Source organism: Siniperca chuatsi, linkage group LG13, assembly GCF_020085105.1.
Source record: "Siniperca chuatsi isolate FFG_IHB_CAS linkage group LG13, ASM2008510v1, whole genome shotgun sequence".
NCBI lineage: Eukaryota > Metazoa > Chordata > Actinopteri > Centrarchiformes > Sinipercidae > Siniperca > Siniperca chuatsi.
In genome coordinates, this window is record NC_058054.1 from 8,713,338 (window position 1) to 8,728,984 (window position 15,647).

Genomic DNA, 15,647 nt, shown 5'->3' on the forward strand with positions numbered 1-15,647 from the left:
ACCTGTCCTTGAAATCCTGTTCTAAGCATTAGCTTTTGTCTTTTCTATCCGGCGTGAACAGCTCTCTTTTCTCTTAAGCTGCTCTTTCATCTGTTATTTAATGGAGGGATTGCCAACATGAAAGACATGACCACTTTGCCTTTCATCACAATGACATCATCCCTCTGGCTACACCTGAGAACTTGTCTCATTAAAATGAAATGCTGCATATTAAGAAAAAAAACCTATATATCACTCCTGTTGTTGAGGAGAGTTTAATCAAAAGCCCTGCTTAGACATAAGGGTTTGCAATATCATTAGGGGGTCTGAAGCTTATGCATTGAGAGTGAGTTAATTTGATTTTGAAATGAGCTTTCTTCTATAATATTGTTCTTGTTTTTATCCAGAAACGCACCATTATCCACACAAAGTTCTCCTATGAGCTGCTGTCCTATATTTTACCACTTTAATGACTACTTTTATATCCATATCCTTCATATGTGTTTGCAATCTAGTGATAATATTGTCATTCTAGTTTTCCATATTGTAATTTTACTATTGTCATTTCGGTCTATTGTGTACACACAACATCTATTGCATGTCTGTACATCCTGGAGGAAGAGATTTCCCTTATCCAAGTCAAAGGTCTAATGATAGAAGGTGTCATATGCTGTACAGATTGTACAGCCCTTTGAGGCAAATTTGTGAATAAACAATACTTCACTTCACTTTGCAACTCCAAATTTTCTAACTGATGACATCATCAGATTTAAACTTAAAGATCCAGTGTGTAGGATTTAGTGGCATCTAGTGGTGAAATTGCAGTTTGCAACCATTTGAACATGGAAATGGAATTCCAACAATCTGGAAGAATCTCATTTATCCTGGCAAGATAGTCTTAAAACATAAAGTAAAGCCCTTTGTAATGCCAGAGCAGCCTACTACTCATCATTAATAGAGGAAAATAATAACAATCCCAGGTTTCTTTTCATCACTGTAGCCAGGCTGACATAGAGTCTCTATTGAGCCATGTACAACTTCATGAGCTTCTTTAATGATAAAATTTTAACTATTAGAGAAAAAATTAATCACGTCCTGCCCTCAACCGGTACCGATTTATCTTCAAACACAGGAACCTTAGAAACAGCTGTAAAACCTTATATATATTTAGACTGCTTTTCTCCTGTCGGCCTTCTTCAACTAACTTCAATGATTTCTTCATCTAAGCCATCAACCCGTCTCTTAGAAGCCATTCCAACTAGGCTGCTTAAAGAAGTTTTACCCTTAGTTGGCACTTTTTTACTGGATATGAACAATCTACAAGTTATATCCCACAGTCTTTTAAAATAGCTGCAATTAAACCTCTTCTTAAAAAGCCCACTCTGGATCCAGGAGTTTTAGCCAACTATAGACCTATATCTAACCTTCCCTTCTCTCTAAGATCCTTGAGAAAGCAGTCGCCAATGTGTGACTTATTGTGATTATTTAAATAACAATAGTTCATTTTCATCCAGGATTTAGAGTGTATCATAGCACAGAGACAGCACTGGTGAAAATTACAAATTACCTTTTAATTGCATCAGTCAATGGACTTGTCTCTGTACTTGTTAGATCTTAGTGATGCATTTGACACCATTGACCATCACATCCTATTACAGAGACTGGAACATTTAATTGGCATTAAAGGAACCGCGCTGAGCAGTTCATGTTTGTACATGTTAATGGTGAGTCCTTCGTGCACGCCAAAGTTAGTCACAGAGTTCCACAAGGTTCTGTGCTTGGACCGATTCTATTCACCTTATATATGCTTCCTTTAGGCAATATTATTAGGAAACACAATGAGACACATTATCTAAAGATGTAGTTACTCTAGATGGCATTGCCCTGGCCTCCAGCACCACCGTAAGGAACCTCAGAGTTATTTTTGAATAAGACTGATCCTTTAACTCCCACATGAAACAAACTTCAAAGACTGCCTTCTTTCACCTATGTAACATTGCAAAAATCAGGCACATTCTGTCTCAAAATGATGCCAAAAACTAGACCATGCATTTGTTACTTCTAGGCTGGATTATTGCAATTCCTTATTATCAGGCTGTCCGAATAATGCGGCACATGTACTGACAAGAACTAGGAAAAGAGATCATATTTCTCGAGTATTAGCTTCTCTGCACTGGCTCCCTGTAAAATCCAGAATGGAATTTAAAATCCTTCTACTCACCTACAAAGCTCTTAATGGTCAGGCACCATCGTATCTTAAAGAGCTCATATTACCTTATTACCTCACTAGAACACTGCGCTCCCAGAATGCAGGGTTACTTGTCGTTCCTAGAGTCTCCAAAAGTAGAATGGGAGCCAGAGCCTTCAGTTATCAAGCTCCTCTGTGGAATCAGGTCCCAGTTTGGGTTTCAGGAGGCAGACAACATCTCTACATTTAAGAGTAGGCTTAAGACTTTCCTCTTTGATAAAGCTTATAGTTAGGGCTGGCTTGGGTGTGTCCTGAACCATCCCTTATTTATTCTGCAATAGGCCTAGACTGCCGGGAGACTTCCCATGATGCACTGAGCTCCTCTCTCCTCCTCTCCCTCTCCATCTGTGTGCATTTTTATCCCATTAATGCATGTTACTAATGCAACATCTTCCCTCTCCCGTAGTTTTGTGGTCTTTCTCATCTCTCTCTCATCTCTCCTTCTGTCGCTTTCAGCAGGTATTTCTGCAACCAGAGTCTGGATCTGTGATTGTGGGCCACCTGCTGCCCCCGTGTTCCTGCTAGACAACTGCTACTACAATTGTTATTATTAGTCTTATTACTGTTATTATCATTATCATTCCTATCACTATAATTCCTATTATTATTACTTTATTAATATTACCACTACCATTACATTATTATTATTTTAAAATTCTAGGTGGAATTTACATCATAGTGTTTGGTTTGTCCATTCTGTGCTACTGTAAAAACTTGGCGGTGCAACATGGTGACCTCCGTGGAAGGGGACTCGCTTCCTATGTAAATAAAAACGGCTTATTCTTGTTATGGACAGAAGGGCAGGAGACACCGAGGTGGAGACAGATGTTGTTTTATTGAACACAGCAATGAGTACTAGAAGGCAGGTAGGAGAGGTGATGGAGCAGAATGGAGAACCGAGTGGAATACCGCTACTGTCCTTGTAGAGACAGGGAAACACATGATGGGTAGAAGGATCACTGGAGTGGGAGTACACGCTGGCGTAGGAACGAGAAGGACCTCAACAGGTGTTGTCATCGATGGGGAAGAGTCCTTTTCATTAACAGGACCAGACAACTGGCTGACGTGAGTAGGGTGCCTTTATACTGGTGGTGATGAAGTGCTGATGGGGAGCAGGTGTGTGTGATAGGGAACAGGTGTGTGGTTAGAACTCTGGTGAGGGCTGTGATTGGGTGATCGTGGAGCCTGGCGTGTCCGTGACAATTCTAAGGTAATGAAAACACAATAATTATTATTTTCAGGTGATTATACACTAATGAAAACACACTTATAAATATTATTTCTGCCAATAGCTCCTCCTAAATGTTACACAATGGACCTTTAAAGGAAAATTCTGGTTTAATACATCTTGGGTCTTTTTCATAGTTTTGGTCATAATTATTATTGGTCATGATAACATTGTACTCCCCAAAGTAATTCAAGAGATCTGCAAGTAGTAGTAGTAAACAAGTCAACAGTTTAGCAACATTATCTAAACCACTTTATTTGGAGGGAAAGCCCAGAGTGAGCGCACCTGAAATGTCAATAATAAGCGTAATATTTTGGGAGGATAATGAAGCACATTGCTTTACTACCACTGGTTACCTGAATACCATGTTAGTGTGCCCCGCACTATAGTGGCCTGAAAGATGCCCAACACCAAATACTTGAAGACTTGAAACCAAGGCAACATAACACTTGAACCTCCCAGCACTAGAATATATAGCATTTTCTATCGTAGTTCGTTTCCGTTTGTGAGTCTTGGCTGCATCTTCCTCTGCTTCCTTGCTGTCCTCTGCTGTTCCCTCAGTATCGCAGTATCAGTTTCAGTACTAAGCACGTTTTTTACCAGATGGTTATCCCAACTTTGCAGTCCTCTTAGCTGGATCCTGATAAGACTTTTAGGACCTGTGTATTTGTAATGCTATATAAGTACTTCAGGGAAAAAGGGATCTTTGAGACACAACAAAAAAAATTTATAGGTAATTCACATTTATCTTGGCCTATCTGTGTGTTTAAGAAAGAGATGGAAAGACAGGAAGAAGGTTCTGCTGGGTGTGTCTTCTTCATGGCATTAATTACAAGGCTCAGACATGCAGTAACATTAGTATAGTTTCACTTTAGATTTTAACCAAACATTTATTGAAGAGAGCCCCTTGAACCGCTGCACTGATTTTAACAGAAGCTTTCTCTTTTTTTATTAAAGCAGTTATGTTTCCCTGTACTTGGTCCCCCGGAGACTGTAGATACATCTTTAAAAGAACACCTGCCCTTATCAGTGTGCTTGACCTATTTCCCCAGCTTCTTTGCTCCATCCCTCCCTCTGTACAGCTTGGGCTACAGAGGACAGGTAATCCCATTGACACTGGCAGAGACTGATGTAGTGCACCTGTGATCTGGTTATCTTGCCCTATCGCGATCGCAGATAAAGCTGGCAGCAAACCAGTGAGGTTCTTGTAAGAGTTATAGGGTTGTCATAGATCATTGACTAGTGTTCAGCTAAGTGAGCATTAAACTGGATGTGATTAGGGATAACATTGCATGGCAGAGTTTAATGATGCTACTGATAATGGCTACAGCTATGCTGAAGCATGCAGCAAATGTTACACTGTTGGGGAAGAGGCAGAAAGTCAAGGTAAAAGAGTGCTGTAGGTATTTATGGAATTACTGTATTAGAGATTAAGAGAAGACCATGACTATACACTTTAGCAACACAGTATGGATCATATTATATATTTTTTAGCTTGTCTAAATTATTTCAATACTAGAGTGAAAACTAAAGCACATGGAATAATGTTTTGTGCTCTTATTTTCTGGGAAAACCTGTGAATTAACAAAGTAAGAGTTCTGCACAAAACAGCACACAAATCTGACTGGTGAGGGCTTCTGCATTATACAAACAAACATAAAACAAACAAACAAACATAAGCAAAGAAAATATGAAAGTAAACTGAGCCTGGTCAATAAAGTGAAACAGCTAAACATAAACAAACTTAAATATTGATAGAGGATGTGGATCTCCTGGGAGGGAAAGCAAAGCCGTATTCTGGTGCCTCGGCGTCTGCCTGAGCTGCATCGAAGCACAGTGAGCTTCTACAACTATAAAAGATGTCAAGTAGTGAATGCAGTCGCTATCATTGCTGGGCCTCTAGGTGCTTAACTCGTTTTTTACTCATTTTAAAACATAATGTGCACTTTGTTTTATCACAGCAGTGCAACTCAATCCGTGCAAGAGTTGTCCACTCATTCAATTAATCGATTTTGCTGTCATCAGCCACTCTCTCCTGTATGCTCTCTCTATCCTATGCAGTCTCTCTTCCTTTTCGACGTCTCTGCGGGCTCTTGATGGCAGCCGAACGGTCATAGCGAGGCCCAGCAGGTATTTAGGCTTTCAACGGCTCAGGATAATGTGCATCTAGTGCATGAAGCTAAAAATGTAGCTACTCAGGCCCCCCTAATTCATTTAGTGAAGCCCAAGGAGGCTGTGTGCGGGATATGCAAAATCCATCAGCTGGGGGAGTGAGATCAGGTGGGAGCACAGCAAACAAACTGCCTCCTATATGCTGAGATGAGTGTATGGAAGAGTTTTAATCCTCTGTCACAATGGCTGCTTTCCATCAGATGAGGACTGAAAAGTTGCATGGTCTGATTTATTGTGAAGCTTCATAACAGAAAAAGAAAAGGCAGGAAGTGTTGATTAGTCTCAGTACTATCAGATTTAATCTATTTTGTTTGGCTTTGGTGGTGAATTTTGCTGGTTTAGGAGCTTTTCCTGATGGTTATTTTTCTCTGCTACAGTCAAGCAGGTTGCATCTCTGGTTGTGCAGAAGATGCTCATCTTTCTTGCTAGGGAAACCAGGGCAACCACCTTCTGACAACTCCCTCGACTCCCCTGGCTTATAGAGTCAGACAGTGAACACATGCATACACACAGGCACACGCCAACACATACTGTAGGTGGTGATAGACAACTAAGAGGAGGAACACAATCACACACTGTATAAGGTAAGAGACACGCACAAATGCATAGAGATGCTGGCAGATGGATGGATAGGGAGTTAGCAAGACACAGACAAATGTGCTGCATATTTTACTGTTTGTTATTAATCACACAATCCTATTACCTTTTAAAAATGCCTCTATGTCAATGTGACACAAATCTCTGTACCATTTCAAATGCTACAAATATTTTCAGTGTTCTCCTAAAAAAATATGTTATACCCGACTTGCTGTTATTCTAGCATGGTGGGGTTTATTAAACATTGATTGAGGCTTGTCTACCCAGATGTATTCGCTCTGTGTTAAGGAAAAATGTCATCTGCAAACTTTTTTATGTATTCACACTCTCACACCAAATTTTCTCTCATGGCGACAGAGGTACAGAGGCCTGTCTTTGACTGATGTGCTGTGGCACAAGTTGTCTTCAGCTGACACGAGGACTGCAGAGGGTTTTGACAGTGTTCACTCCAAATATCCTGCTCCAAGTGGAGCTGATCAGAATAGACACCTCTTTCAGCACTGCTAGTCGAGCTCCACATCACAGTCTGTCACCACTGTCAAAAAGTGGGGACTGCAGTTGGATGCTCACTTTACAACATGGCGATGGCCTGTAACATCTTGTTAAACTCAGTTTTTCTTTTCTCAGACCATACTTTAGGTATAGGTCTGGACTTGTTATACACAAAGTATAATATTAAGTGGATTGAAACTGGCCAAAAATATATCAACAAATACAGTGAATTCTTGTCTAAGAAACCTTCATCCTCATTTCAGGTATAAAATATCACATATCCTTCCATCAGAAGAAAACTGGAAAATAAATACCTCTGTTTGTAGCTTTATTACTTACTGACTTATCCAGACAAGTTATTGTGAAGTTAAAAAAAGTTATGTAAGAATTCTTCTGAACACAGAATAGTGCTCACTTGAAGGCCCTCAGCCAAGTGTTTGCCCTATAAAAAGTTTTCTGTTCTGTCTTATGACCTCAAAAACAATATACTGCAGTTGGTCAGATCATTTTCAACATTTGCTCCATCAGTTAATTAGAGGTATTGTTACATACCTTGCAGCCATGGGATGGCTTTTTCAATCTTATATCTTCTACTCCACAAAGTAAGATATCCACTGTGTCTCTGTTTGGTCACTACTGAATTAAGCTATCCAAGATCACATTAAAGAGTAACACTAGGCTGAAAAGCAGTGTTTCATTACCATCTCTGGTTGAAGGTTTAGTCTGTTGTACCTCTCCACCACACTGTGTGGTCAGATTTGTGCACATCCTGGAGTACACTTCTACATCACTGCAGCAAGGTGAGAAGTCAAACCACTGGACGTTAGCAAAATCAAGATTTCCAGCTGCCGTTAAGCTGCTCTTTAAGGTGCCATGTTTTTGTTATGTAATTTTATATTATGAGAAAGATGTGAACAATTGGATGACCACAAATTTGAAAACAATTCTTGTATGGCGTGGGATATAAGCCACTGTCTTGTAGGGGTATACTATCACTAGCTTACGTTGAATGATTGAATAACGGCAAGATCTAAGTCCCCAGCCCCAATGCAGCTGGCCTCGTTACCTACGTATTTAAGTATGTTTTACCTATCCTGAGGTGTGGTGTTATTGATGTAAGAATACTTGTATACCTTACACTTACTGATCTGCATCCACAGATCAAGGCATAACCTGATGCTTTTGCCAACAACATGTTGGAGGGGAATGTAGGTGTGCTATTTGTTTGTGGCCCAAATTCACCAAGCAGCAAGCTTGTCCAGTCCTGTTTTTATCATCAAGAAATATCTCCAAGATTAGATCACTTTTGATTGTCAAACATCCTGAATGACTAGACCACTGCAATGGTCTTTTGACAGGTATAAACCAGAAAATACTCAACAGACTCCAACTAGAACATACCGCTGCTAAACTTTTATCTAAAACCAGGAAAGAAGATCATATTACTCGGCTTGTAATATCTCTACACTGGTTGTCTAGGATCAATGTTAAGATCAAGCTACTTGTATGGCTCTTTATGCCCAGGCTCCCAACCTCCCAGGCTGAACAACAGATTCTGATGGTGCAAATGAAATATGTAACTTTTCTGCAGGTTTTTGTGAAAGCTTGTGAGGAAGACTTTTGTTTATTTGAATCAGCCATTGCAAAACTTGGAAAATATGCCAAGATGCAAAGTATGATGCAAATAGGCTTAGCCTACAATGTTGATTCCAATGCTTTAAACATAAAACTGGTAAGAAAATAGCTTCTGGTGCGCAATCTCTGTTTTGAACAGACATTATTGTTACCTATTTGCATGCAACTTTATTTTTGTCTTATCTTTGTTCACTTCATTTTTTTCTTTTGTTTGATTTAGTTAAACTAAAATCTAAATTTCACATCAGTCATAACAACCTTTTCTGTAGCCCTTTAAGTCTCCTTTCTCTAAAGACAGCCAGAAGGTAACTCACAAAGTACATGCTGTATTTCTGCTGAGCCCTCTGGTGATAATAGCCACCCAACATTCAGGTACTAACAATAGATGGTGTGAATTAGTAAAAGTTAAGGAAGGACAGAACAAGTCATTTGGGTAATAGGACCTTGTAATAATCTCATTAAAAAGAGGGAGATGAGCACAGGGACAAGACCATTATCCCAATCCATTCCCTACATTAGAGGTATTTATTACTTTAGTTTTGTGGTGCTTTTCTCATCAGCACCTTGATTGGGATTCTGCCTCAGTGTTTGGCTGCTGGGCAGGGTGGCCCGAGAGAGCTCCCATCAAAACACAGGTGAAGTGAAATCTCAGAGTGACGGAGTTTTCCCTGGTGACTTGGCAACATGGCTAATGGCCTTGCTCAGGGCCTGCCCAGGCATAGCTTGTCGATACAATTCTCTTCCGTTTTCCCACTTGCCACTTCACATCTGGAGCCAATTCATGAACTGAGATGGTGTGTACCTTTCCCACGAGGTCACCGCCTGTCTCCGCATAACACTTAGCCCCAGTCCTCCCCTCCACATCCCCTCTGGTCCTCTCTCCTCTCGCTCCACTGAGCTTCTCTTCATTGTGACAGGCTGTACAGTGCAATACATTACAGTTAGTCAACTTCCTCTTTACTGTAAGGGTTTTATTTCTAAAAAAGTGATAAAAGTGCTGCAGTGGGCCAATGAATACAGCCAAAGCACCACTTATATACATACACCACTATATATGTGTGTTTTATCACTTATGTAGAACGTGAACAAAAGTGAACACAATTTCAAGGAAGTGCTATTGAGACACAGTGAAAGTTTTTTATGCTTACAACCCTACCCATGCTGTTTCCTGTCCGGCCTATTTAACTACACATAATGCAAGTAAATTTCGCCAGGCAAAATCCTGTCTGACTGCACCATCATCCTGTACACATACATTTATCCAGTCAAATGTGATTTGGGGTGACCAGCTAACCCCTCCCATCACTTAAAACCACACTTGACTTCCTGAACTTGAGGGTTGTTGTAACTAGCGGAGTGATATGAGTAAGAGGTGTGTCTTTGAAATGATTTTCCAAAAAACCTACCAAAAGTGTGCTGCTGTAGTCAAAAAAATGTATTTCATTGATCATTCTCCACCCCACGATCTAGGTTTGGGAGGGACTGGAGAGGACGAACAGATGACTACAGACACTTGAATGAAATGAAATTATCCTGCGTAATACCGGACACATACAGTGGTGTGCTAAAGTGTTTGCCCCCTTCCTGATTTCTTATTTTTTTGTAAGAGGAAACAAAGTTCTCAGAATGACTACACTGGGGGAACCACAAACTGTAACTTACCCACTAGCTTTTGCAAGCTCAGCCTGCTGATTTTGTCCCCCATTCATTACAATGTAATCGCTCTCTGGAGGGATCACTTTAGGACTAGTCTGAAGAGGAGGGACAGATAAAGCAACCCATAACTCTTTCAGTTTACATATGGCATGTCAGTGCTGTATTTAGAGAGACTTGAAATAATCCATACTATATTTTAAGGATCGAAAACATTTGTTCAATTCATGATTTGGCTTGTTTGTTTCATTCATCATTGATAAAGAATTTAAGGCACCTTGACTGCAATTTGAAAAAAAATTAGCTAATTGGTCCTTGAAAGACTGGTGGTGCTGGTATATCCAAGATTTATACTGTGCTGAGAGCAACCTTTTTTTAAACTCCAACCAGGGATATATGTTGGATGTACATACAGCAACTTTTAAATACCTTTTTTAACAGATTCATGACATCATTAGCACTTTTCTGTGTCAACTTGTCTGGTACCTATATTTTTTATATCACATAGTCACACAATCACATATTGGTTGTTAGTCCACACGGGCCTGGTGTACTGCTGTTTTTCTCTTACCAGTTTGATAACTGCATTCACCTGTCACTTCAGGTTTGAATCACTACCATGCTGATGGCTGCATTAAAATTAAGCTCCTGGCTCCTAAGGACTACAGTTTAGAATAAACAGGTTAAACAAACTGTGTTAAGGATATCCAAAAACTACTTGACCAGTGCTTGCGGTGCACGTACACATAGCTTCCCTGTCAGTTATCCAAATAATAAAGTGGTAAAGAAGGCTGAGCCGCCCCAACAACTTCATCCAAAAAAAGTTTTGCTCATCTCATTTCAAAGTGGCTTAGTTTGTGATCCACCTAAACATTCCATCCATAATAAAAACCAAAACTTTGTAAGCTGCCACAAGTCAAGTACTGAACAGCAGGAGGCTGTCAGACATCCCGGCTGAGGGGGTTATGGTTTCCACACACCCAGTCAAAGTGCATATTCATTCACGCTGCTCCGCTCTGGTTCAGCGCTGAACTGTTCAACTGTGTCTCAAGGGTGATCATCAGACAGGCATAATTTCAAGGCCATGCACTGTTGCTCTCATTACTATTCTGAACCATATTTACCTGTTTAGCTGAGGGAAGAGAGAGTGAACAGTTAAGACTGAAATAAGTGTTCAATTTCAACAATTGGGACTTATTTTATATTTTGATTTAGAACCTTGAAATCATTATCTGCAATTTTTTACCACAAAATAAATCATTTATGGAAAACATCTTTTTCAGACCAACTCTATGACCTTTTTAGAGTCCAGAGGTCTCAGAATATGCCAGCATACATTGGGCAGGAAACATGGAGACACCCTGAACAGTTCATCACAAGGGCTAAAACACACACACACACACACACACACACACACACGTTCACACCTATGAGTCTCCACTTGACTGGGCATGTATATCAGAATGTGGAGGGAAATGAGTAGACACAGTGAAAACCCATGAAAATACAAGGAAAACACACTAGAAGATTGACAGCTACATTTCGTAATCCTCATTCTTAGAGCTCAAGTGGAGCCATATAGTGTTGCTCTGTCTATTCAACTTGTCTTCACGACTCAGTGTTCTAAAAATTTCCATGTACCTGTTCAGTCAATGTTCATGAGCTCAAACGTATGGGGACTGGCTCATATGAGGGCTGCACTCTCCCTACTCCTCATCTGTCTTTATCTAGTGGAGTAGTGCTTTTATTGCCTAAATAATCATTCTGTTTTTACATGTACTATAATTGTACCCCATGCTGCAATACTGACACAAAGACCCACATTATTAGTGGCCACATAAGGCTGCCATTCTATGCCACAGGGGGAAAAAAAGCAAAAAAGGTAAAAGGACAAAGGTGTAAAAAGAATGATTGCTAAAATAAAGTTGAAAAATTTGATAACAAATGACAAAAGTAAATAATTCCTAACATAACATAAGAAACTAGAAATAGAAGCTACAAAAATTAGGGTCCAAACTCAAAGGTTAACTAAGCAATAAAGAAACTAAAGCTTCAGCCCAACACAGCTCAACTAAACAGACCTACCCTTCCAAATGACACAAAACATGAGGTCATATACACCCATGGACTAGCCCTGATAGACACAAGGTGAAACTTGTCCAAAAACAACATTAAACTAATCTATCCAAACAACATATGTAGAAAATATCTACAAAGAAAGAATTTGTTTTCAGCAAATGATACCAAAGCCAAACAAAAAGAGAATTCTAAATCCAAGTCCCCCCCTTCTTGCAGCTCCCTGTTGGCTCCTTCCACTTCCTGTGGGCTGTACTTAAAAGGCCATCTTTGCAAGACTTCAGGCCTTTTGCCAGAGGAGCTCGGTACGAAAAAAAAAAAAGGTGAGTGTTACTTGCAAATTAAAGAACCATGTGACAAAATATTAACTAAATTGTATGTAGCCAAATTAGGAAACAACTGAATAAAGGGTGTAATATGTTAACACAAAAGACTGTGTAGTGTGGGGCACCCTGTTAGCTCACCTGGTGGAGTGCGTGCCATTGTCAGGGCTGGGTCCTTGCCGCGGTGGCCCAGGCTCAGGTCCGGACCAGGCCCTTTGCTTCGTGTCATTCCCGCTCTCTCCCCTGCCTTTCCTGTCTCTCTCTGTTGTCTATCCAGTAAAGCAGAAATGTGTAGCGTGGGTGTTTAGAAAAAAATGTTGGTGTAAAATGTGACCAAATATAAAGAAATACTAACACTGGTGAGCAGCAGCTGATGTGGCCGCCACAATCCCTTATAAAAGCTGAGTCTACTTGTCATCTCTTGTCAGCAAAATCCTACTGGTTGTGAACTGTTTAACCAAAAAATAAATAGTAAAGCGTACTATACCTGACACACACCAACCATGAGGGAGATATGCCACTTCCCACATAGTTTTGCCTCTTGACAAAGGTGGTGGAAACATACAGTATATCACACAAGGCTTGACTCAGTGCACAGCACTGTAGGGCCCGGCATCTGTCTCTCACACCCACAGGTCTCTTCTTGGTCCACAGGTCTCTTCAGCATCAACTGCACTGAGGCAGCAAATGCCACCCACTAGCTATCCCAGCTGCCAAACAATAGGTGGTGGGAAGCAAAATAGGCAGGTGTAGTTTTGTACACCTCAAAACACAAACCACAGGCTCACACATAGGTCTCCTCCTGGTGCTAAGGACACAGGGAGAGACCTTGAGTGTCATTTGTAAACATTACTCACAATCTGTACATGCAAAATTAGTATCATAAAACAAGCTTAGTGAACTAATGTGCATACCTCCATGCAATTTCTAGCCCCTATAAAGTTTTTCCAAAATAATGACATTGCTGATTGCAAGTAGAGCAAATTAAACGTTCTAATAAATATATACCATGTCATATAAAACTTTTTTTTTTTTTTTTTAGGGGTTTGTATTTCAGAAGCCATACTAAAAATGGAAACTGGCTATGAACTGTATGGAGCTCTTTGCACACAAGAAAGCAATGGCCCATTAATATCACCTGCAGGAAAATCCTTTGCTAGATCTGTCTCGTTTCATCTATTGAACACCATTTATGATGCAGTATCCAATTATAGAAGGCAGAAGCTTGTCAAGGGGAATGAGCTCTAGTGACCCCTGACCCCACAGCTGATTTGTCTGTGCCTACATCTTAATATCCAGAATGTCGCTGCAGATCACTGCTATGACATTCTGCCATTCAACAAATTTTCTGTCACTGGTTATGCAAAAGAGAGTTTATTTCCCGGACACTGTCAGCAATGGCTTTATTAGAGAAACAATGTTTTGGTCATGGACTTTTGTCAGGCATCAAATTCACATTATGAGACAATATCTTTAGACTTAAAGGTTTTTATTTAAAATATTGACTTTATTTTGTGTAATATTAGACTATTTAGCTCCTGATTCCTTAATTGATTTTTCTGTCCATGTCTTTATTAGTAGACTTCTGAAAGATGTGAAGATTTTTCCATTTTGGATATGAAACTTGGACTGATTGTTGCCCAGTCTACATTTCCCTATCTCTTACTTGAATTTCTCTTGCATATTTTGCATTGCCCAGCTAATCAACTTCTTTTCTTTTGCATTATTACACCTGTTAACAATGAATAAATAGAAATGTGTGCAATAGATAACTTAGTTTGCTCTTACTTAATGCCAGAAGTATGACCATCAAGAACTGTAGCCCATCTAATCTTAGACTAACTTTGCGAGCTCTGTATGTTAGTTTGTGTTTCGGTCACAAGCTAACAATGCTTCCCAGCACCGAAACATGTTGACACTAGAGATTCTCATCACCATGTCTCCATCGATGAAGAAAAAGAGAATCAGTGGTGGGTTGTCAGGGAGTTACTGCTCTTCTCCCAGTCACTGCTGTCATCATCATGCAGTTCCCAGAGGGCACGGCAGCCAAAATACCAAAACACTGGTGGGTCCTCCATGGTGATGTGCTTAGCACAGGACTCACACAGAGGGGGTTGGGGTCGGGGGTGGTTGTACAAAGCACAGGACTGTGACTCCGCAGTCCAGGGTTTGCATCCAAACTCCTGTGTATGATTAGGTTTAGGCAATAAAAGCACTTTGGTTAAGGTTAGGGAAAGATTGTGATTTCGGTTAAATGTTAATAAACATGTTGGGTGTATTAAACTAGCCCACAATCTTTCTTTCCCTAAGCTGATATTGTAAGACTGGAAAGCCTATTTTGTCAGAAAACAAATGTATTATGTGAACATTTTACTGATAGTATCAACATACTATTTTGCAACTTTCCAGATCTTAATTAACATTTCTTCATGTTAATGTTAAAAAATGTAATCTGGTTGGCATTATGTTTCCTTCAAAACATATTTAGTGTTGCAAATTAGGTGTATAAAAACATAATTTCTAGGAGACAGGGTTGGAAGAGGAGTAAAAAGAACACTTCCCTTATTCAAGGGAAAATGCCTGTGTTCACACAATTTTCTCTACTAGCTACTCACTGTGAGCACCGCGGTCCAAAATGAACACACTTTTCCCCCAAAGCTACAACAGCTTTGGTTAATTCACATGAGAGATTCCTGTATTTATTTATTTTTTCTCTGGGCTCTTCAAACTATTTTGAAGTGGGAGGAGCTCTGCTGGAAATAGGTGATGTGTTCTTCTGTGCACCAATCAGATTTTAGCAATATTTAAATTTAAATCTCAATTGTTTTTATTTTTAATTTTTTTGCTTATGTAGCCAGACCTCTGTCAGTCAAATCTGATCAAACCACACCCATACAGTAGCTTTGAAGCTACATCAAAATTTTCAGAAGATCAGCCAAATGTCCATTCTTGAGAAAGCAACAGGAAGTGAGTGATTATTGTATGTTGTGATAGCTTGTTGAAATCTGCACAATATTGTGGAATCCCAGCTTTGCCATAGAACAATATACATGCCTGGATGTAAGTAATGCAATTTCTGATCCTTGCAAACACTGGCTATCCACAGATGCAAGCCTATCAAGCCACACACCCTGGCTTTTCGTGTGAATTGAAAAGGGTGGTTCCTCAAATCCCTCCATACCTGGCACTGCTGCTACTGTCTACCTGCCAGCCTCTCTGAGGTAGGGGAAATATTACATGGCTC

At 40.0% G+C, this 15,647-nt stretch overlaps 1 long non-coding RNA gene across 1 annotated transcript; it reads right to left on the reverse strand.

Moving 5' to 3' along the window:
* Window positions 1-3,043: 3,043 nt before the first annotated feature.
* LOC122886673 lies at window positions 3,044-13,089 on the reverse strand. The gene is made up of 3 exons (XR_006380409.1): window positions 12,891-13,089; window positions 12,545-12,672; window positions 3,044-3,432 (listed from the first exon to the last, which is right to left on the reverse strand). It is a non-coding gene; the product is annotated as an uncharacterized LOC122886673 (long non-coding RNA).
* Between the last annotated feature and the right edge of the window lie 2,558 nt (window positions 13,090-15,647).